General features: G+C 47.5%; 1 protein-coding gene across 1 annotated transcript in view; it reads right to left on the bottom strand.

The window, feature by feature from the left end:
- Positions 1-23,849, bottom strand: part of RABEP1 (rabaptin, RAB GTPase binding effector protein 1) — a 162,205-nt gene that overhangs the window by 120,702 nt on the left and 17,654 nt on the right. The gene's annotated exons all lie outside the window — the stretch shown is intronic.

Below are 23,849 nucleotides of genomic sequence, written 5' to 3'. Positions count from 1 at the left end.
AAACAGTTATTTGTGATTGCAGTTTAACACACATTGACATAGGGCATGTGATACTGCAACCGGGAGGGCATGTATGTATGTACGTACGTACGTACGTACGTACGTACGTACATACAAAGAGAAGGCTCAGCAACTGTGGTCATTTTTAATTTTTATTTTTTTAAGTATAGTTTGAAAAACTCTGCTTAGAAAGTATCTAATTAATGTTACAAAGTTCTAATGCACACTAGAGTCTAGGGGCCTGAATTACTCTTGATAAAGTCCAATTTGTGCAATGTAAAAGGACTTGCATAAAATTGCACTGCGCACTTACATAAGTATTTTGAGCTGAGCATATTTTATACTCAGGGGGACTGAGGAGGGGTGGTGGGTGACTGCAAAGTCACATCAAGATGGCACTGCCATGCCCTCCTCAACAATTTCTTCATCCGATGAAGCATGGCCATGCCTTCCACAACAACCTGGTTCCACCCAAGATCTCAGCAGTCAAGCCTATACTCTGAGAGGAGAATTGGTGGCATTATCGTGTACATTTAGTATAATGAGGGAGTGAAAATGCACATCATTACCAACCCTTTAAGCCACATTTATGTGCTAGATTTAGATATACTCTATGCAAAATAAATATAGCTTCGGAACTCACTATACAGCCTCAGAAACACAAGTGTTCACATGCATTTTCGCATGTACGCAAATGTTGCATTTTACATTTTGACCCGATGAGTCCTATTATATTTACTTGCAAGGGGAAAAAAATAGCAACAAAATAGACTGTTTACTATACGATAAGGCAATTATTTGGAAAAGAAGTAGGGTCACTAGCAGATGTATTAAAATAGTGTAGGATGCACACCACACTCTTCTAAATGGATAGTATTAATCTGTTCCTAACCAGAAACAAACAGTTTAAGGCAGAGGTTCTCAAACTCGGTCCTCGGGGGCACACACAGTGCATGTTTTGCAGGTCTCCTCACAGAATCGCAAGTGAAATAATTAGCTCCACCTGCGGACCTTTTAAAATGTGTCCGTGAGTAATTAATACACCTGTGCACTTGCTGGGTTACCTGCAAAACATGCAATGTGTGTGCCCCCGAGGACCGAGTTTGAGAACCTCTGGTTTAAGGGATAGGGGCAAACAGTGCTATTTATTGGCAGCTTCACCCTGGTCCCCTATAAAAAAAAATTGGAAGATATGGCTGGCGTTCCTTGGGGGTCTCTACTTGCACACTAACTTTTGATGGAGATACTCAAAATTTATTTTATACTCCAAATTATTTGGTATATAACTAGATTTTAATCTACAACAATTTATTTTCTTGCTACAGAACTTATTTAAAAAATCCTGCTCATAAGTAGGTCAAGTCTTTCCAAGTACTTAACTCACTGTTATATCTTGTAGAAATAGGATTGATATACTGTATTTTACTTGATCTTTAGGGGGTATCATGAAGGAGGGGGGGGGTCAATGACCGCGGAAAACTGTATCACCAGGGGCTATCCCATCAGCCCCAATTTGTCCAGATGGGATGTCTGTAGCCACCAGGCTAACGACCTCCTTACTTCCACCGTAAGGACCATAGTCTGCATTTTTATCATCTGATGAAACCCATTTCATTTGTCAAGGATCAGATACTGCAGAGTCCTCGAGTGGAACTGGGCATACTCCACCATGTTGAATGTTGACATCATAGGCGTGCGCAGCTAATTGCATTAGGGGGTGCACCGCAGGAGGGGCGTGTCTAGCACCGCCTTTTGGGGCGTATCTAGAACCACACAGGGACATGTCTAGAACCTTTTTACATTCTTGCAGTAAAATCACATGGCTTAATCTAATTCTCTCTTTCCTAATAATAAAGTAGATATAATACACCCCAGAGAAATATAAAAAAACATAATGGTGCGACCGCCGGCTGGTACTGACTGTCCGGGTACGGCATATCCCTGAGTCCTAGCTGCTGCTGCACCCTATTGCTGCTTACACTTCCCCAATCTATCCCTGACCCAGTGGCTTAACTAGAGAGTGGTGGGCCTAGGTGCATGTGCATTCCCCTCCCCACGCACCCTACCCCTCGTAACCCTCCCAGCACCTACACCCTGATTTTGAGTGGACCACTCTGAAAAATATGGCATATTTAGGGGGCTGAACATTTCAGTTTTAATATAACACAAGTAAGGTTTATAATTTACATGTGTGCAATCAGAGCTACATCTGCCTCTTTCTATGCCATCAGACCCCTCCTCTGCAGGACACCAGCATTTGTCACATGTCTCCATGCTCACCAGCTACTGACAGTAGTGCCCCTTATTCAGATTATGCCACATGATATGAGCCGAAATTCACATTGCGCCGCACAGTATGAGCCGAAATTTACATTACGCCCCACAGCATGAGACGAAATTCACATTACGCCGCACAGTATGATCCAAAATTCTCATTACACCACACAGTATGAGCTGAAATTCACATTACACCACACAGTATGAGTTGAAATTGACATTACACCACACACTATGAGCTTAAATTCGCATTACACCACACGGTACGAGCTTTCAGTTTTATAAACTTTTGTCAAGCTACACGTTACTAGAACAGAGAGTATCTGTATTTCTTTCCGGAAACCTGAGTGATGCAGCCGCACCGCTGGTCATATATATATATATATATATATATATATATATATATATATATATATATATATATATATATATATATATATATATATATATATATATATATATATATATATATATATATATATATAATGAAAATGTATGTATTTGTACATTGAAACGTTGACAGTACCACAAGGCTCCTGTCTTGTTTCATCGCCGTGAGTGCCACCCCACAGATGATTTTTATATGGGGAAGGGAAACGTCTTTTCTCCATTTGGAAGGCACCAGCTTTTTATGATTACCTTGATGAAGTGGAGTGCCGCCTGATATGTTGCTATATATATATATATATATATATATATATATATATATATATATACACACACACACACACACACACACACATATATATATATATATATATATATATATATATATATATATATATATATAAAATCTGTGTATGTATAATGTATAAACAGGCTTCTTTTCTTTTCTTTTTTGAGTGCATTTGAAGTCCTACAGTCTACAGATTTTTTTTTTTAGGGGGGGTGGGTAACTTTTTGTACATGAACTGGCACAGCTGCAGGCCTGCAGCACTGCAGTGTCCTTAACACTTACCGACTGACTGCTGAGCGGTGTGTTTCACTCGGCTCCAGCTCCGACTGAGCCCTCCCAAGAGGAATGGTGGCCTGAGGCTGTGGCTGCACACCTGCAGAGCACGGACGTGAGGGGGGAGAGAGCCGCAGACGGGAGGGGCAGACAGCGCGCGGACGGAAGCGGGGAGAGAGCCGCAGATGGGAGGGCGATACAGAGCGCGGACAGGAGGGGGGAGAGAGCCGCAGATGGGAGGGCGATACAGAGCGCGGACAGGAGGGGGGAAGAGAGCCGCAGATGTGAGGGCGATCCAGAGCGCGGACAGGAGGGGGGAGAGAGCCGCGTACGGGAGGGGGTAGACAGAGTGAGGACAACAGGGGGGAGATAGCCGGGGACAGGAGGGGGAGACAGAGCGCGGGCGGGAGGCGTAGAGAGAGAGCTGACTGGTGGCGGGAGGAAGCACAGGAACGAACAGGGATCACCATGCTGCAGGCGTAGCGTGTAGGGGGTGCCGGACATTAGGGGGTGCCTGTGCGCACCAGGCACCCCCCGTGCGCACGCCTATGGTTGACACCATCAATCCCATCACTCGCATTGCTGCATGAATGGATACCCTTTGACTGTGTAGCAGCTCCTGAATCCTTGACTGAACTTTGGATATCTTTTGCAAAGGTAAAAATACTCTTTGAATACAGTACAGCCCCCAAGTGAGTCATCCGCTGTGACGGAACCAGAGACGAATTTGCCCAATTTATGAGCCACCCGTGCATTATTGTCTGTTGCAGATGACATAGGGGCAATTCCGGAGACTGTGCCAGGATTAAAAGATCGTTGAGGTATGGAAAAAATCTTATCCCCTGCTGGAGGAGCTAAGCTGCCATTACCACCATCATTTCTGTAAATACTCTGTGGGCTCTGGCTAACCCAAAAGGTAGGGCTTGGAACCGAAAATGCTGTTGAAGGATAGCGAACCTGAGATAGCACTGATGTGGTCCAGTGCTATAGGAACATGTAGGTAAGCATCCTGGATATCCAGGGATACCATATAATCCCCTGCCTCCATGGACAAAATGATAGAACGTAAAGTATCCATATGAAACCGAGGTACCCAAATGTACTTCTTCAGCACTTTGAGATTGAGTATGTGCCGGAATGACCCATTTGGCTTCTGAACTAGAAATAGGTTGGAGTAACAACCCTGTCCTTGTTGTGCAGGAGGAACCAGAATGATTGCAATTTCTGAACTGCCTCTTTCAAAGCCCTGGCCTTTGTCTCTATCCGAGATGGGCTGGTACAAAAAAAAAAAAACTTTAAGGAGGGTGTTTCTTGAAGGCAAATGCATAAACGAGAGATACCACTTCCTGCACCCAGGCATCTGTTGCTGCCAGATCTGAGCAAACTGAAGTCGGCCACGCACCCTGGAATCCCCCAGGTGGAGGGCTGCACCGTGAGGCTGATGGCTTATCTTCTGTTTTACCAACCGGTCCGCTGGTAGCCCAAAGGTTTTTAGTCTTACCAGAATTGTTGTATTGGGTCCGTTTGTCTTCACTTTTCCATTTAGCTTTTCCTTGAGACTGAAAGCGCCGAAAAGCTGGAATTTTAGGTTTGAATTTGTATGTGGAAGGGTACTTTACTTTCTTGGAGTGTGCTTCTTACTCCACAATATCTGTCAATTCTTTACCAAAAAGAATATCTCCAGAGAAAGGTAAAGACTCTAAAACCTTTTTAGATTCTGAATCAGCTTTCTATGTACATAGCCAAACTTCTCTGCGAGCGGCTACTATTGAAGCTGATGCCCTGGAGGTCATTGTACTCGTATCCAAAGCTGCTTCTTCCAAGAACATTGCAGCTTGTTTTATATGTGCCATATGGGAGTTTTGCTCTCTAGATGCCATTGAAAGATCTCCTTCCAATGCATCAGCCCAGGCAGCCACTGCTTTTGACTTCCAAACTGAAGCCATGGCTGGTCTTATGACTGCCCCAGACAGGAAAAAATGGTTTTTAAAACACCATACACTCTCCTATCCGTGACATCATTTAAGGATGTTGAAGGCAGAGGTAATGTAGATTTTTGCACTAATCGAATAACGTGCGTATCTACTTTGGGGGTCACCTCCCTCATTAAACAATCCCCAGCTGAAAGCGGATAATTGGAATTCCATTTCCTAGGAATTCTAAACTTTTTACTGGGCGTAGCCCAAGCCTCTTCCATGATTTCCGTCAGCTGATCTGACCCTGGAAACTCAGTCTTAACTGTTTTGGGACGTTTAAACACAGGTGCCTTGGATTTTAACACCAGATCTGCTGATTCTTCAAAGGATAGAATGGCTTTCATTGTCTTAATTAATTCAGCTATGTCCACTGAGCTGAGGCCTGTCTGAGTATGCAGAACCAGAGCTTAAATGAGCCTTCATCCTCCGATGAATCCTCATTTGAAACATGTGTAGACTGTGAAGATGTAGATTTACTTACCATTGGCTTTTCAGCCAGTTTCTTTTGAGAGGCTACTGCTGGAAGTGATAAATCGCAGTTAGGAAGCTGCATGTAAGGGTTAATCGTGTAACCTATTCATGGTACAGAAGTTGGAATTATACACTCAGCTATACTGGATAATGTTTGTGCAAACATATCCCAAGGGGGGATCAACTTGCACCTGTATCTGCCTTGTACTATTCAAGAGACCTTGGTGAAAGCTAAAACAATTTGCACACAAACCATCCTGAACCAGATCCTGAGAGGTTAACCCAGCTTTGCAAGACAAACAAACATGATATGAGTGTTGGTGCTGCTGTGAGTGTATCTTCCTCACCTTTGCCGCTCTTAGACATGATAAATAATGAATACTTCCACAGTGTACTACACAATTTGCGACTGCAATCACTTTAAGACTCCATAAAGTGACATACAATCCAACCATACCCTGCTATACACCAGCATTGAGGATACATTTCAAGTATGTAGGAGAAACATATTACTGCATTACTTCATAAAAGTTTTAACCGTATTCAGATGCATAGCGAAAGAAACAACAGTAATATTATCAGACTCGTATATATTATGCACTTATCCAACTATTCATACTCAAAAGGTAGATACTTAGTGCTGCATAACCCATACTCAGAGTGGGATACAGGGAGACTTATCTCACTTCCAGGATTGATCAATAAGTCTGCGAACGCTGAGTGGATCCAGACGCTATTAGTGTACACCACCACTCCGGGAACCTATAGTGAACACAGACGCCCAAATGAACACTGACGCACCAGGCACACAGCCGCCTATGCTGCGACTGGGTCCGACCAGGAGAGCGTCTGACTCCCCCACTGCTGACATCAAACCTATGGATTGCGGCCTCATACAACTCCTAGAGCCTATGATCCCGAAGGACTAGCGCTGGTGCACCCGAGGTGGCAGCTGCGTCAGCGACTGTTTGGTAGTCTCCTCCAAAAGCAGTGCGGCAGTGTCCGTATTCCCCCCCTAAGCGGAGACGATGCCTTACCTTCTCCCCGTGCTCAGGCCACAGCCTGGTAATGTCGGGCTGTACCTGCTAGTATATCCGACACAGACGCCTGCTGAAACAGCACTGTACTCGTGGGTAAGCGTGGTCACGGCCTGGTGGAGAGTTGTTGGAGCGACTCTAAGGTACGTATAAGACGCTTTTTAGAAAGATCACTCAAAAAAAAATAGTAAGACTATAAAAATAAGAATTTACTTACCGATAATTCTATTTCTCGGAGTCCGTAGTGGATGCTGGGGTTCCTGAAAGGACCATGGGGAATAGCGGCTCCGCAGGAGACAGGGCACAAAAAAGTAAAGCTTTACTAGGTCAGGTGGTGTGCACTGGCTCCTCCCCCTATGACCCTCCTCCAGACTCCAGTTAGGTACTGTGCCCGGACGAGCATACACAATAAGGGAGGCATTTTGAATCCCGGGTAAGACTCATACCAGCCACACCAATCACACCGTACAACTTGTGATCTAAACCCAGTTAACAGTATGATAACAGAAAGGGCCTCTTAAAGATGGCTCCTTAACAATAACCCGAATTAGTTAACAATAACTATGTACAAGTATTGCAGATAATCCGCACTTGGGATGGGCGCCCAGCATCCACTACGGACTCCGAGAAATAGAATTATCGGTAAGTAAATTCTTATTTTCTCTATCGTCCTAAGTGGATGCTGGGGTTCCTGAAAGGACCATGGGGATTATACCAAAGCTCCCAAACGGGCGGGAGAGTGCGGATGACTCTGCAGCACCGAATGAGAGAACTCCAGGTCCTCCTTTGCCAGGGTATCAAATTTGTAAAATTTTACAAACGTGTTCTCCCCCGACCACGTAGCTGCTCGGCAGAGTTGTAATGCCGAGACCCCTCGGGCAGCCGCCCAAGATGAGCCCACCTTCCTTGTGGAGTGGGCTTTTACAGTTTTAGGCTGTGGCAGGCCTGCCACAGAATGTGCAAGTTGAATTGTGTTACAAATCCAACGAGCAATCGACTGCTTAGAAGCAGGTGCGCCCAACTTGTTGGGTGCATACAATATAAACAGCGAGTCAGATTTTCTGACTCCAGCCGTCCTTGAAATGTATATTTTTAAGGCTCTGACAACGTCCAACAACTTGGAGTCCTCCAAGTCGCTAGTGGCCGCAGGCACCACAATAGGTTGGTTCAGATGAAATGCTGATACCACTTTAGGGAGAAAATGCGGACGAGTCCGCAGTTCTGCCCTATCCGAATGGAAGATTAGATAAGGACTTTTATAAGATAAAGCCGCCAATTCAGATACTCTCCTGGCAGAGGCCAGGGCTAGTAACATAGTCACTTTCAATGTGAGATATTTCAAATCCACCTTTTTCAATGGTTCAAACCAATGGGATTTGAGGAAATCTAAAACTACATTTAGATCCCACGGTGCCACCGGAGGCACCACAGGAGGCTGTATATGCAGTACTCCCTTGACAAAAGTCTGGACCTCAGGGACAGAGGCCAATTCTTTTTGGAAGAATATTGACAGGGCCGAAATTTGAACCTTAATGGATCCCAATTTGAGACCCATAGATAATCCTGATTGCAGGAAATGTAGGAAACGACCCAGTTGGAATTCCTCCGTCGGAACCCTCCGATCCTCGCACCACGCTACATATTTTCGCCAAATGCGGTGATAATGTTTCACGGTGACTTCCTTCCGTGCCTTAATCAAGGTAGGAATGACTTCTTCTGGAATGCCTTTCCCTTTAAGGATCTGGCGGTCAACCGCCATGCCGTCAAACGCAGCCGCGGTAAGTCTTGAAAAAGACAGGGACCCTGCTGTAGCAGGTCCCTTCTCAGAGGTAGAGGCCACGGTTCGTCCGTGAGCATCTCTTGAAGTTCCGGATACCAAGTCCTTCTCGGCCAATCCGGAACCACTAGTATTGTTCTTACTCTTCTTTGCCGTATGATCTTCAATACCTTTGGTATGAGCGGCAGAGGAGGAAACACATACACTGACTGGTACACCCAAGGAGTTACCAGTGCGTCCACAGCTATCGCCTGTGGATCTCTTGACCTGGCGCAATATTTGTCCAGTTTCTTGTTGAGGCGAGACGCCATCATGTCTACAATTTGTCTTTCCCAACGGTCTATTAACATGTTGAAGACTTCTGGATGTAGACCCCACTCTCCCGGATGAAGATCGTGTCTGCTGAGGAAGTCTGCTTCCCAGTTGTCCACGCCCGGGATGAACACTGCTGACAGTGCTATCACGTGATTCTCCGCCCAGCGAAGAATCTTGGCAGCTTCTGCCATTGCACTCCTGCTTCTTGTGCCGCCCTGCCTGTTTACATGGGCGACCGCCGTGATGTTGTCCGACTGAATCAACACCGGCTTTCCTTGCAGGAGAAGTTCCGCCTGGCTTAGAGCATTGTAGATTGCTCTTAGTTCCAGAATGTTTATGTGAAGAGACTTTTCCAGACTCGTCCATACTCCCTGGAAGTTTCTTCCTTGTGTGACTGCTCCCCAGCCTCTCAGGCTGGCGTCCGTGGTCACCAGGATCCAATCCTGAATGCCGAATCTGCGGCCTTCTAATAGGTGAGCCTTCTGCAACCACCACAGAAGTGACACCCTTGTCTTTGGTGACAGGGTTATTCGCAGGTGCATCTGCAGATGCGACCCTGACCATTTGTCCAACAGATCCCTTTGGAATATTCTTGCATGGAATCTGCCGAATGGAATTGCTTCGTAAGAAGCCACCATTTTTCCCAGGACTCTTGTGCATTGATGTACTGACACTTTTCCTGGTTTTAGGAGGTTCCTGACCAGATCGGATAACTCCTTGGCTTTTTCCTCTGGAAGGAAAACCTTTTTCTGAACCGTGTCCAGAATCATTCCTAGGAACAGCAGACGAGTTGTCGGGATTAAATGGGATTTTGGAATATTCAGAATCCACCCGTGTTGTCTTAGCACCTCTTGAGATAGTGCTAAAGCTGTCTCCAGCTGTTCTCTGGACCTTGCCCTTATTAGGAGATCGTCCAAGTATGGGATAACTAATACGCCTTTTCTTCGAAGAAGAATCATCATCTCGGCCATTACCTTGGTAAAGACCCGAGGCGCCGTGGACAATCCGAACGGCAGCGTCTGAAACTGATAGTGACAGTTTTGAACAATGAACCTGAGGTACCCCTGGTGTGCGGGGTAAATCGGAACGTGTAGATACGCATCCTTGATGTCCAAGGATACCATAAGTCCCCTTCTTCCAGGTTCGCTATCACTGCTCTGAGTGACTCCATCTTGAACTTGAACTTTTTTATGTAGAGGTTCAAGGACTTCAGATTTAGAATAGGCCTTACCGAGCCATCCGGCTTCGGTACCACAAATAGAGTGGAATAATACCCCTTTCCTTGTTGTAATAGGGGTACTTTGACTATCACCTGCTGAGCGTACAGCTTGTGAATGGCTTCCAACACCCTCTCCCTTTCGGAAGAGACGGTTGGTAAGGCAGACTTCAGGAAACGATGAGGAGGATCCGTCTCTAATTCCAACCTGTACCCCTGAGATATTATCTGCAGGATCCAGGGGTCTACCTGCGAGTGAGCCCACTGCGCGCTGTAATTTTTGAGACGGCCCCCCACTGTCCCCGAGTCCGCTTGAGAGGCCCCAGCGTCATGCTGAGGTTTTTGCAGGAGCCGGGGAGGGCTTCTGTTCCTGGGAAGGAGCTGCCTGTTGGTGTCTCTTCCCTCTTCCTCTGCCTCGTGGCAGGTACGACAAGCCCTTTGCTCTCTTATTTTTGTAGGAGCGAAAAGGCTGCGGTTGAAAGGTCGGTGCCTTTCTCTGTTGGGGAGTGACTTGAGGTAAAAAAGTGGATTTCCCGGCAGTAGCCGTGGCCACCAAGTCTGATAGACCAACTCCAAATAACTCCTCCCCTTTATACGGCAAAACCTCCATGTGACGTTTTGAATCCGCATCGCCTGTCCACTGTCGTGTCCATAAGGCTCTTCTGGCTGAAATGGACATAGCACTCACCCGAGATGCCAGTGTGCAAATATCCCTCTGTGCATCACGCATATAGATAAATGCATCCTTTATTTGTTCTAACGACAGTAAAACATTGTCCCTATCTAGGGTATCAATATTTTCAATCAGGGATTCTGACCAAACTACTCCAGCACTGCACATCCAGGCAGTTGCTATAGCTGGTCGTAGTATAACACCTGCATGTGTGTATATATTCTTTTGAATAACTTCCATCTTTCTATCTGATGGATCCTTAAGTGCGGCCGTCTCAGGAGAGGGTAACGCCACTTGTTTGGATAAGCGTGTGAGCGCCTTGTCCACCTTAGGGGGTGTTTCCCAGCGCGCCCTAACCTCTGGCGGGAAAGGGTATAATGCCAATAACTTTTTTGAAATTATCAACTTTTTATCAGGAGCAACCCACGCTTCATCACACACGTCATTTAATTCTTCTGATTCAGGAAAAACTGTTTGTAGTTTTTTCACACCATACATAATACCCTGTTTTACGGTATCTGTAGTATCAGCTAAATGTAACGTCTCCTTCATTGCCAAAATCATATAACGTGTGGCCCTACTGGAAAATACGTTTGAATTTCTACCGTCGTCACTGGAATCAGTGCCTGTGTCTGGGTCTGTGTCGACCGACTGAGGCAAAGGGCGTTTTACAGCCCCTGACGGTGTTTGAGGCGCCTGGACAGGCATTAATTGATTGTCCGGCCGCCTCATGTCCTCAACTGACTGTTTAAGGGAAGATAAACCATCACGTAATTCCACAAATAAAGGCATCCATTCTGGTGTCGACCCCCTGGGGGGTGACATCTGCATATTTGGCAATTGCTCCGCCTCCACACCAATATCGTCCTCATACATGTCGACACCACGTACCGACACACACCGCAAACTCACAGGGAATGCTCTAATGAAGACAGGACCCACTAGCCCTTTTGGGGAGACAGAGGGAGAGTCTGCCAGCACACACCACAAAGCGCTATATATACAAGGGATATCCTTATATTAAGTGCTCCCTTATAGCTGCTTTAATATATATATATATAGCCATTAATGTGCCCCCCCTCTCTGTTTTACCCTGTTTCTGTAGTGCAGTGCAGGGGAGAGACCTGGGAGCCGTTCTGACCAGCGAAGCTGTGACAGAAAATGGCGCCGTGTGCTGAGGAGATAGGCCCCGCCCCTTTTTCGGCGGGTTCTTCTCCCGCTATTTTTCCAGTCAGGCAGGGGTTAAATATCTCCATATAGCCCCTATGGGCTATATGTGAGGTATTTTTAGCCTTGTATAAGGTTTATATTTGCCTCTCAGAGCGCCCCCCCCCAGCGCTCTGCACCCTCAGTGACTGCCCAGTGAAGTGTGCTGAGAGGAAAATGGCGCACAGCTGCAGTGCTGTGCGCTACCTTATGAAGACTGAGGAGTCTTCAGCCGCCGGTTTCCGGACCTCTTCACGCTTCAGCATCTGCAAGGGGGTCGGCGGCGCGGCTCCGGGACCGGACTCCACGGCTGGGCCTGTGTTCGATCCCTCTGGAGCTAATGGTGTCCAGTAGCCAAGCAGCAAATCCACTCTGCATGCAGGTGAGTTTACTACTTTCCCCCTAAGTCCCACGTTGCAGTGATCCTGTTGCCAGCAGGACTCACTGTAAAGAAAAAAAACCTAAACTAAACTTTCTCTAAGCAGCTCTTTAGGAGAGCCACCTAGATTGCACCCTTCTCGTTCGGGCACAAAATCTAACTGGAGTCTGGAGGAGGGTCATAGGGGGAGGAGCCAGTGCACACCACCTGACCTAGTAAAGCTTTACTTTTTTGTGCCCTGTCTCCTGCGGAGCCGCTATTCCCCATGGTCCTTTCAGGAACCCCAGCATCCACTTAGGACGATAGAGAAAATAAAATAAGAAAGCTTAAGGCTGCTAAAAACCATGGTCCGGCTCCTGCCGCACCAAACAAAAAACTGATTTGTCTGAGCCATGAGGCGGAGATATATGGACGGGCTCGTTGCATGCTGGGAGGCCGAAAAGCTTTGACCGATTGGTGCAAATCTGCTGTAGCTTCATCATATCCCAATGTTATCTTGTAGATAACCTCTGTACCCTGCCGGAGAAACAGCCGATTCTCCACAATAGTTTACAACTTAAAAAAGCCAGACTCTAATGTTAGTTAGTAAAGTAATTCTGTGTACCTGCATACAGTACTTTGCACCTTGGAGTTGAATGTTAAGCATAACACCTGGCAGACACGTACTGTAGGGGGGAATGCAAAATGGTGCTGGTTTTGCCGAGCAGGGAAAACCTCAAGGTTTCACTCCTGGAACTATTCAATTATTCAGCATTTTCCTTGCTGTCATCTATGGGTTTCCCAGTGCGCTACATGCAGGCTCTGCATTTTAATGCGGCTTTTTTGCAAGATAAAATCCACTCTGGAGCATAGCATGCAGGGTTCCGGCAGCTAAATGAATCGTCAATGTGGTCAAATTGCTGCTGGGTGAACCCTGAGCTTAACAATCTTCCTGATGGACTGGTTATACCGAAATTTGATATAATAGTTGATCTGTATAATTACAAAAGCAATTCTGTCTAACAATACTAAAAATGACAAAAGTGCAATGCCATATATCATAAGACTACCAAAAGCTGCAAATTCATGACATTTAAAAAGTTACTCAATGTGGGCATTTGGCTTGTCACATGATAACATGTCACCATAAACTGCTAATCTATGCATGCTTTCATACAACATTTAGACAAGTTATTTTTACAGTTTAATAAATATAAATTATAACGTGACCTCCGTGTTCAGATGAGCCAAATAGGAAAACATTGCAAGAGAGTCCTGAATAAGCCATTATGGTCGGATCCTACTAGTCACATTCATTTTTCTCACAAAAAAAAAAGCACTTTATTTTTGCTCGATGGTCATTATCGGGCTATCCAATTACAGCCCATTTTTTCTAGTGAAAAAAATAAGATTTTAAACCTACCGGTAAATCTATTTCTCCTAGTCCGTAGAGGATGCTGGGGACTCCGTAAGGACCATGGGGTATAGACGGGCTCCGCAGGAGATAGGGCACCTAAAACAACTTTGACTATGGGTGTGCACTGGCTCCTCCCTCTATGCCACCCCTCCAGACCTCAGTTAGAGAACTGTGCCCAGAGGAGATGGACACTACAAGGCAGGATTTAGAAATCCAAGGGCAAGATTCATACCAGCCCACACCAATCATAACATGTAACCTGGATCATACATAACCAGTTAACCGTATGAACAAAAAACAGCAACGGTCCAAGACTGATTCCAACTGTAACATAACCCTTATGTAATCAACAACTATATACAAGTCTTGCAGAGTTTCCGCACTGGGACGGGCGCCCAGCATCCTCTACGGACTAGGAGAAATAGATTTACCGGTAGGTTTAAAATCTTATTTTCTCTTACGTCCTAGAGGATGCTGGGGACTCCGTAAGGACCATGGGGTTTATACCAAAGCATCCAATCGGGCGGGAGAGTGCGTATGACTCTGCAGCACCGACTGAGCAAACGCTAGGTCCTCATCAGCCAGGGTATCAAACTTGTAGAATTTAGCAAAAGTGTTTGACCCCGACCAAGTCGCCGCTCTGCAAAGTTGTAATGCAGAGACGCCTCGGGCAGACGCCCAAGTAGAGCCCACTTTCCTAGTTGAATGGGCCTTAACAGAATTTGGTACCGGCAATCCAGCCGTAGAGTGAGCCTGCTGAATCGTATTACAGATCCAGCGAGCAATAATCTGCTTCGAAGCAGGTGCGCCAATCTTATTGGCCGCATACAGGACAATCAGGGCCTCTGTTTTCCTAATTCTAGCCGTCCTGGCTACATAAATCTTTAAGGCCCTGACTACGTCCAGGGATCTGGAATCCTCCAGGTCACTTGTAGCCACAGGCACCACAATAGGTTGATTCACATGGAATGAAGAAACCACCTTAGGCAAAAATTGCGGACGTGCCCTCAATTCAGCTCGATCCACATGAAAAATCAAGTAGGGGCTTTTGTGTGACAAAGCCGCCAATTCTGATACTCGCCTTGCCGATGCCAAGGCCAACAACATGACCACCTTCCAAGTAAGAAATTTCAACTCAACCTTGTTAAGCGGTTCAAACCAGTGTGATTTTAGGAACTGCAACACCACGTTGAGGTCCCATGGTGCCACTGGAGGCACAAAAGGGGGCTGGATGTGCAGCACTCCCTTTACAAGCGTCTGGACTTCTGGAAGAGAAGCCAATTCCTTCTGAAAGAAAATCGAGAGGGCCGAAATCTGAACCTTAACAGAGCCTAATTTCAGGCCCATATCCACTCCTGTTTGTAGGAAGTGGAGAAAACGACCCAGATGAAAATCTTCCGTAGGTGCATTCTTGGTCTCACACCAAGACACATACTTTCGCCAGATACGGTGATAATGCTTAACAGTCACCTCCTTCCTAGCCTTTATTAAAGTAGGGATTACCTCTTCCGGAATCCCCTTTTTTGCTAGGATTCGGCGTTCAACCGCCATGCCGTCAAACGTAACCGCGGTAAGTCTTGAAATACACAGGGCCCCTGTTGCAACAGGTCTTCCCTCGGCGGAAGAGGCCAGGGATCTCCTGTGAGCATCTCTTGTAGATCTGAGTACCAAGCCCTTCGAGGCCAGTCTGGGACAACGAGTATCGTCTGTACTCTTCTTCGTCTTATGATCCTCAACACTTTTGTGATGAGAGGAAGAGGAGGAAACACGTAGACCAATTTGAACATCCACGGTGTTATCAGAGCATCTACTGCTACTGCCTGAGGGTCCAGAGACCTGGCACAATACCTCCGAAGTTTTTTGTTGAGGCGTGACGCCATCATGTCTATTTGAGGAGTTCCCCAAAGACGTATTATGTCTGCAAAGACTTCTTGATGAAGTCCCCACTCTCCTGGATGGAGATCGTGTCTGCTGAGGAAGTCTGCTTTCCAGTTGTCCACTCCCGGAATGAAGACAGCCGACAGAGCTCTCACGTGATTTTCCGCCCAGCGAAGAATCCTGGTGGCTTCCGCCATCGCGACTCTGCTTCTTGTCCCGCCTTGGAAGTTCACATGAGCCACTGCTGTGACATTGTCTGACTGAATCAGAACCGGTAGGTTTCGAAGAAGACTCTCCGCTTGTCGAAGGCCGTTGTATATGGCCCTGAGTTCCAACACATTGATGTGTAGACATGACTCCTGGTCTGACCAAAGTCCCTGAAAATTTCTTCCTTGTGTGACTGCTCCCCATCCTCGGAGGCTCGCATCCGTGTTAACCAGGATCCAATCCTGAATTCCGAATCTGCGACCCTCCAGTAGGTGAGCACTTTGCAACCACCACAGGAGAGACACCCTGGCCCCTGGGGACAGAGTAATTTTTCGATGTAAGTGTAGATGGGACCCGGACCACTTGTCCAGAAGGTCCCATTGAAAAGTCCTTGCATGGAACCTTCCGAATGGAATGGCCTCGTAGGCCGCCACCATCTTTCCCAGAACTCGAGTGCACTGGTGAACAGACACCCTTTTCGGTTTCAGCAGGTCTCTGACCATGTTCTGGATGTCCTGGGCTTTCTCCATTGGAAGGAAGACCTTCATTTGTTCCGTATCCAGTATCATACCTAGGAACGGTAGTCGAGTTGTTGGAATCAACTGTGACTTCGGTAGATTTAGAATCCAACCGTGTTGCTGGAGCACTCTCAGAGAGAGCGCCACACTGCTCAGCAATTTCTCCCTTGATCTCGCTTTTATCAGGAGATCGTCCAAGTATGGGATAATTGTGACTCCATGCTTGCGCAGGACCACCATCATTTCCGCCATTATCTTGGTGAAAATCCTCGGGGCCGTGGAAAGTCCAAACGGCAACGTCTGAAATTGGTAATGACAATCCTGTACAGCGAATCTCAGGAATTCTTGATGGGGGGGGGGGGGGGGGGGGGGATATATGGGGACATGAAGGTACGCATCCTTTATGTCCAGAGACACCATAAACTCCCCCTCCTCCATATTGGCTATTAGCGCTCTGAGCGATTCCATTTTGAATTTGAATCTTTTTATGTACTGGTTTAGGGATTTCAGATTCAAGATAGGTCTGACCGAACCGTCCAGTTTCGGGACCACAAAGAGGGTTGAGTAGTAACCTCTTCCCTGCTGGTTCATGGGAACCCTGATTATCACTTGCTGTATACACAGCGTTTGAATTGCAGCTAACACTACATCCCGTTCCGACGTGGAAACTGGTAGGGCCGACTTGAAAAATCGGCGCGGGGGCACCTCTTCGAATTCCAGTTTGTAACCCTGGGAAACTATTTCTAACACCCAGGGATTCAGGTCTGAGCTGACCCAGACCTGGCTGAAAAGTCGAAGACGTGCGCCCACCGGTGCGGACTCCCTCAGGGGAGTCCCGGCGTCATGCTGTGCGTTTTGGAGTAGCCGGGGAGGACTTTTGTTCCTGGGCGCCTGCCGAAGCAGGTGCTCTTTTGCCTCTGCCCTTACCTCTGGCAAGGAAGGAGGATCCCCGACCTCTTCTGGACTTGTGCGACCGAAAGGACTGCATCTGATAGGGTGGCATTTTCTTTTGCTGTTGGGGAATATATGGTAAAAAATTTGATTTACCTGCTGTAGCTGTGGAAACCAGGTCAGTCAGCCCATCCCCAAACAATACATCACCCTTATAGGGTAGTACTTCCATATGCTTTTTGGAATCCGCATCACCCGTCCATTGGCGAGTCCATAAGGATCGTCTCGCTGAGATCGACATGGCATTGGCCCCAGAAGCCAGCAATCCAATGTCTCTTTCAGCATCCCTCATAAATAAGACTGCGTCTTTTATATGGGCTAGAGTTAAGAATATAGTATCCTTATCCATATTTTCTAAATTATCTGTCAGCTCATCTGCCCAAGCTGCAACTGCGCTACACACCCATGCCGACGCAAACGTCGGTCGTAGTACAGCACCCGTATGAGAATAAATACACTTTAAGGTAGTTTCTTGCCTGCGATCTGCAGGGTCCTTAAGGGCAGCTGTGTCAGGAGACGGTAGCGCCACCTTCTTGGACAAGCGCGTCAGGACCTTGTCCACAGTGGGAGGTGATTCCCAAATCTCCCTGTCCTGTTTAGGGAAGGGGTATGCCATATAAATTCTTTTGGGGATCTGCGGCCTCTTCTCCGTAGTCTCCCAAGCTTTTATAAAGAATTCAATTAATTCATGAGATGTGGGAAAATTAATAATCTGTTTCTTTTCCTTAAACATGTGTACCCTTGTGTCGGGGACCGAGGGTTCATCCTCAATATGCAAGACATCCCTAATAGCCACAATCATACACTGAATTTTTTTTAGTCACCCTAGTGTGCAATTTTACTTCGTCATAGTCAACACTGGAATCAAAGTCCGTGTCGGTAGTAGTGTCTTGTGTTAAGGGACGTTTTCGAGACCCCGACGGGCCCTGTGAATCGGTCCAATCCGAGGATTGACCCCCTGATGTTCCCCTTAATTCAGCCTTATCAAGCCTTTCATGTAAAGATGTCACACTTGCATTTAACCTATGCCACATGCTCATCCAATCCTGAGTCGGCACCAGCGACGGGGGGACACCACTCATTTGCTCCACCTCCTCCTTGGAGAAGCCTTCCGCTTCAGACATGTCGACACACACTTACCGACACCCCACACACACAGGGAGTTACCTATAAGGGGACAAAACCTCAACCAGGCCCTTATGGGAGACAGAGAGAGAGAGAGAATGCCAGCACACACCCAGCGCCCAAACACTGGGATATATGACCAGATAGCGCTTTTATATATTTATAATGTTAATCTCCACTCACTGCGTCGCCAATGTGCCCCCCTCCTCTTTTTTCCAGCCTGTGAAGCTCAGCAGGGGAGAGAACAGGGAGCCAGCGTTTTCTCATGCAGCCTCTGTGGAGAAAATGGCGCTGGTTAGTGCCGAGGATCAAGCCCCGCCCACCCGACGGCAGGCTTCGGTCCCCTCATGATATTGTAAGAAAATGGCGGGGGTCCGTGGATTTACTGTCCCACAGCCTAATCCAACATATTTATGCCCAAATTGAGGTTTATTGCTGCCCAGGGCGCCCCCCCCTGCGCCTTGCACCCTACAGTGCCTCTTGTGTGTGTGTGTGACTGGGAGCAATGGCGCGCAGCTTACCGCTGCGCGCATACCTCATGAAGATCTGATGTCTTCTGCCGCCTGAAGTCTTTTCCTCAATACTCACCCAGCTTCTATCTTCGGCATCTGTGAGGAGGACGGCGGCGCGGCTCCGGGACGAACCCCAGGCGAGACCTGTGTTCCGACTCCCTCTGGAGCTAATGGTGTCCAGTAGCCTAGAAGCAGTGCCCAACCTTACAAGCCAGCTCTGCTTCTCTCTCCTCAGTCCCACGATGCAGGGAGCCTGTTGCCAACAGGACTCCCTGAAAATAAAAAGACCTAACAAAATTCTTTAAAACAGCAAACTCTTGAGAGCTCACTGCTTTGTACCCTTTCTCCTCTGGGCACAGAATCTAACTGAGGTCTGGAGGAGGGGCATAGAGGGAGGAGCCAGTGCACACCCATAGTCAAAGTTCTTTTAGGTGCCCTATCTCCTGCGGAGCCCGTCTATACCCCATGGTCCTTACGGAGTCCCCAGCATCCTCTAGGACGTAAGAGTAATAAGATTTTACTTACCGGTAAATCTATTTCTCGTAGTCCGTAGTGGATGCTGGGGACTTCGTAAGGACCATGGGGAATAGACGGGCTCCGCAGGAGACATGGGCACTTTAAGAAAGAATTTGTATTCTGGTGTGCTCTGGCTCCTCCCTCTATGTCCCTCCTCCAGACCTCAGTTAGAGAAACTGTGCCCGGAAGAGCTGACAGTACAAGGAAAGGATTTTAGAATCCAGGGCAAGACTCATACCAGCCACACCAATCACACCGTATAACTTGTGATAAACTTACCCAGTTAACAGTATGAACAACAACAGAGCATCAGATCAACCCTGACGCAACTATAACATAACCCTTATTTAAGCAATAACTATATACAAGTATTGCAGAAGAAGTCCGCACTTGGGACGGGCGCCCAGCATCCACTACGGACTACGAGAAATAGATTTACCGGTAAGTAAAATCTTATTTTCTCTAACGTCCTAGTGGATGCTGGGGACTCCGTAAGGACCATGGGGATTGTACCAAAGCTCCCAAACGGGCGGGAGAGTGCGGATGACTCTGCAGCACCGAATGAGCAAACACAAGGTTTTCCTCAGCCAGGGTATCAAACTTGTAGAACTTTGCATAAGTGTTTGAACCTGACCAAGTAGCCGCTCGGCAAAGCTGTAATGCCGAGACCCCTCGGGCAGCCGCCCAAGAAGAGCCCACCTTCCTTGTGGAATGGGCTTTTACTGATTTTGGCAGCGGCAATCCAGCCGCAGAATGAGCCTGCTGAATCGTGTTACAGATCCAGCGAGCAATAGTTTGCTTTGAAGCAGGAGCACCCAGCTTGTTGGATGCATACATGATAAACAGCGACTCAGTTTTCCTGACTCTAGCCGTTCTGGCTACATAAACCTTCAAAGCCCTGACCACATCTAGTAACTCGGAATCCTCCAAGTCACGAGTAGCCACAGGCACCACAATAGGTTGGTTCATATGAAAAGAGGACACCACTTTTGGCAGAAATTGTGGACGGGTCCGCAATTCTGCTCTGTCCATATGGAAAACCAGATAGGGGCTTTTGTGACAAAGCCGCTAATTCTGACACACGCCTAGCTGAAGCCAAGGCTAATAACATGACCACCTTCCACGTGAGATATTTTAACTCCACGGTTTTAAGTGGTTCAAACCAGTGTGACTTCAGGAAACTCAACACCACGTTAAGATCCCAAGGTGCCACTGGAGGCACAAAAGGAGGCTGAATATGCAGCACTCCCTTTACAAACGTCTGAACTTCAGGCAGAGAAGCCAGTTCTTTTTGAAAGAAAATAGACAGGGCCGAAATCTGGACCTTAATGGAAGCCAATTTTAGGCCCAAAGTCACTCCCGACTGTAGGAAGTGAAGGAAACGGCCCAGCTGGAATTCCTCCGTGGGGGCATTCCTGGCCTCACACCAAGCAACATATTTTCGCCATATACGGTGATATACGGTGATGCCTTTATCAGCGTAGGAATAACCTCATCCGGAATGCCTTTTTCTGCTAGGATCCGGCGTTCAACCGCCATGCCGTCAAACGCAGCCGCGGTAAGTCTTGGAACAGACAGGGCCCCTGTTGCAACAAGTCCTGTCTTAGAGGCAGAGGCCACGGGTCCTCTGTGAGCATTTCTTGCAGATCTGGATACCAAGTCCTTCTTGGCCAATCTGGAACAATGAGTATTGTTCTCACTCCTCTTTTTCTTATGATTCTCAGCACCTTGGGTATGAGAGGAAGAGGAGGAAATACATAAACCGACTGGAACACACACGGTGTCACTAGTGCTTCCACAGCTATCGCCTGAGGGTCTCTTGACCTGGCGCAATACCTCTGTAGCTTTTTGTGGAGGCGGGATGCCATCATGTCCACCTGTGGCAGTTCCCACCGACTTGCAATCTGCGTGAAGACTTCTTGATGAAGTCCCCACTCTCCCGGGTGGAGGTCGTGCCTGCTGAGGAAGTCTGCTTCCCAGTTGTCCACTCCCGGAATGAACACTGCTGACAGTGCGCTTACGTGATTCTCCGCCCAGCGAAGAATTCTGGTGGCTTCCGCCATCGCCACCCTGCTCCTTGTGCCGCCCTGGCGGTTTACATGAGCCACTGCGGTGATGTTGTCTGACTGAATCAGAACCGATTGGTCGCGAAGCAGGGTCTCCGCTTGACGTAGGGCGTTGTATATGGCCCTTAGTTCCAGGATGTTGATGTGAAGGCAAGTCTCCTGACTTGACCACAGACCTTGGAAATTTCTTCCCTGTGTGACTGCCCCCCACCCTCGGAGGCTTGCATCCGTGGTCACCAGGACCCAGTCCTGAATGCCGAATCTGCGGCCCTCGAGAAGGTGAGCACTCTGCAGCCACCACAGGAGAGACACCCTGGCCCTGGGGGATAGGGTGATTAACCGATGCATCTGAAGATGTGATCCTGACCATTTGTCCAGTAAGTCCCATTGAAAGGTCCTCGCATGGAACCTGCCGAAGGGAATGGCCTCGTATGATGCCACCATCTTTCCCAGGACTCGAGTGCAGTGATGTACTGACACCTGTTTTGGTTTTAATAGGTTCTTGACCAGGGTCATGAGTTCCTGAGCTTTCTCTATCGGGAGATAAACCCTTTTCTGGTCTGTGTCCAGAATCATGCCCAGGAAAGGCAGACGAGTCGTAGGAACCAACTGCGACTTTGGAATATTTAGAATCCAGCCGTGTTGCCGTAACACTTCCAGAGAAAGTGATACGCTGTTCAGCAACTGCTCTCTTGATCTCGCTTTTATGAGGAGATCGTCCAAGTACGGGATAATTGTGACCCCTTGCTTCCGCAGGAGCACCATCATTTCCGCCATTACCTTGGTAAATATTCTCGGTGCCGTGGAGAGACCAAACGGCAACGTCTGAAATTGGTAATGGCAATCCTGTACCACAAATCTGAGGTACGCCTGATGAGGTGGATAAATGGGGACATGAAGGTATGCATCCTTTATGTCCAGAGACACCATAAAATCCCCCCCTTCCAGGCTTGCGATGACCGCTCTGAGCGATTCCATCCTGAACTTGAACCTTTTCAGGTATATGTTCAGGGATTTTAAATTCAATATCGAACCGTCCGGTTTCGGTACTACAAACATGGTAGAATGCCACCACCTGTTGAAGGTACAATTTGTGAATTGCAGCTAGCACTATCTCCCTCTCAAGGTGGGAAGCTGGCAGGGCTGATTTGAGGTATCGGTGAGTGGGCATCTCTTCGAATTCCAGCTTGTATCCCTGCGACACAATATCTATCGCCCAGGGATCTAACTGGGAGTGAACCCACATGTGGCAGAAATTTCGGAGACGCGCCCCCACCCGGCCTAGCTCCGCCTGTGGAGCCCCAGCGTCATGCGGTGGATTTAGTGGAAGCTGGGGAGGACTTCGGTTCCTGGGAACTAGCTGTGTTGTGCAGCTTCTTTCATCTGCCCCTGGCAAGAAAGGACGCACCTCGGACTTTCTTGCCTCTTTGTGATCAAAAGGACTGCATTTGGTAATACGGTGCTTTCTTAGGTTGTAAGGAAACAAATGGCAAAACATTTGACTTTCCAGCAGTAGCTGTGGAGACCAGGTCCGAGAGACCCTCCCCAAACAATTCCTCACCCTTGTAAGGCAAAACCTCCATGTGCCTTTTTGAGTCGTCATCACCTGTCCATTGCCGAGTCCACAGGACCCTTCTGGCAGAAATCGACATAGCATTTATTCTAGAACCCAGTATACTAATGTCTCTTTGAGCATCTCTAATATATAGGACAGCGTCTTTTATATGCCCCAGGGTCATTAATATAGTATCTTTGTCTAAGGTATCAAGTTCCTCAGACAGGGTATCTGTCCATGCTGCTACAGCGCTACACACCCAGGCCGACGCGATCGCTGGCCTCAGTAAGGTACCTGAATGTGTATAAATGGACTTCAGAGTACCCTCTTGCTTTCTATCCGCAGCATCTTTTCGGGTGGCCATATCCTGTGACGGCAGGGCTACCCTCTTGGATAAGCGTGTCAAAGCTTTGTCCACCCTAGGGGAGGATTCCCAGCGTAACCTGTCCGTTGGCGGGAAAGGGTACGCCATAAGCATCCTTTTGGAAATCTGCAGTTTTTTATCTGGAGATTCCCAAGCCTTTTCACATAACTCATTTAGCTCATGTGAAAGGGGAAAGGTCACCACCTGCCTTTTTCCCCCATACATATGAACCCTCTTGTCAGGGACTGGGGGTTCCTCTGTGATGTGCAACACATCCTTAATTGCTATAATCATATAACGGATGGCTTTAGCCAATTTTGGCTGTATTTTAGCATCATCGTAATCGACACTGGAGTCAGAATCCACGTCGGTATCTGTGTCAACAATTTGGGATAGTGGGCGCTTCTGAGACCCTGACGGCCCCTGCGACATAGGATCAGGTATGGGCTGAGACCCCGACTGTCCTGCGGCTTCAGCTTTATCCA

The sequence above is a fragment of the Pseudophryne corroboree genome, chromosome 2 (assembly GCF_028390025.1).
Source record: "Pseudophryne corroboree isolate aPseCor3 chromosome 2, aPseCor3.hap2, whole genome shotgun sequence".
Lineage (NCBI taxonomy): Eukaryota > Metazoa > Chordata > Amphibia > Anura > Myobatrachidae > Pseudophryne > Pseudophryne corroboree.
Note: the sequence above shows the minus strand (reverse complement) of the source record. Positions and strands in the feature narration are given on the sequence as shown.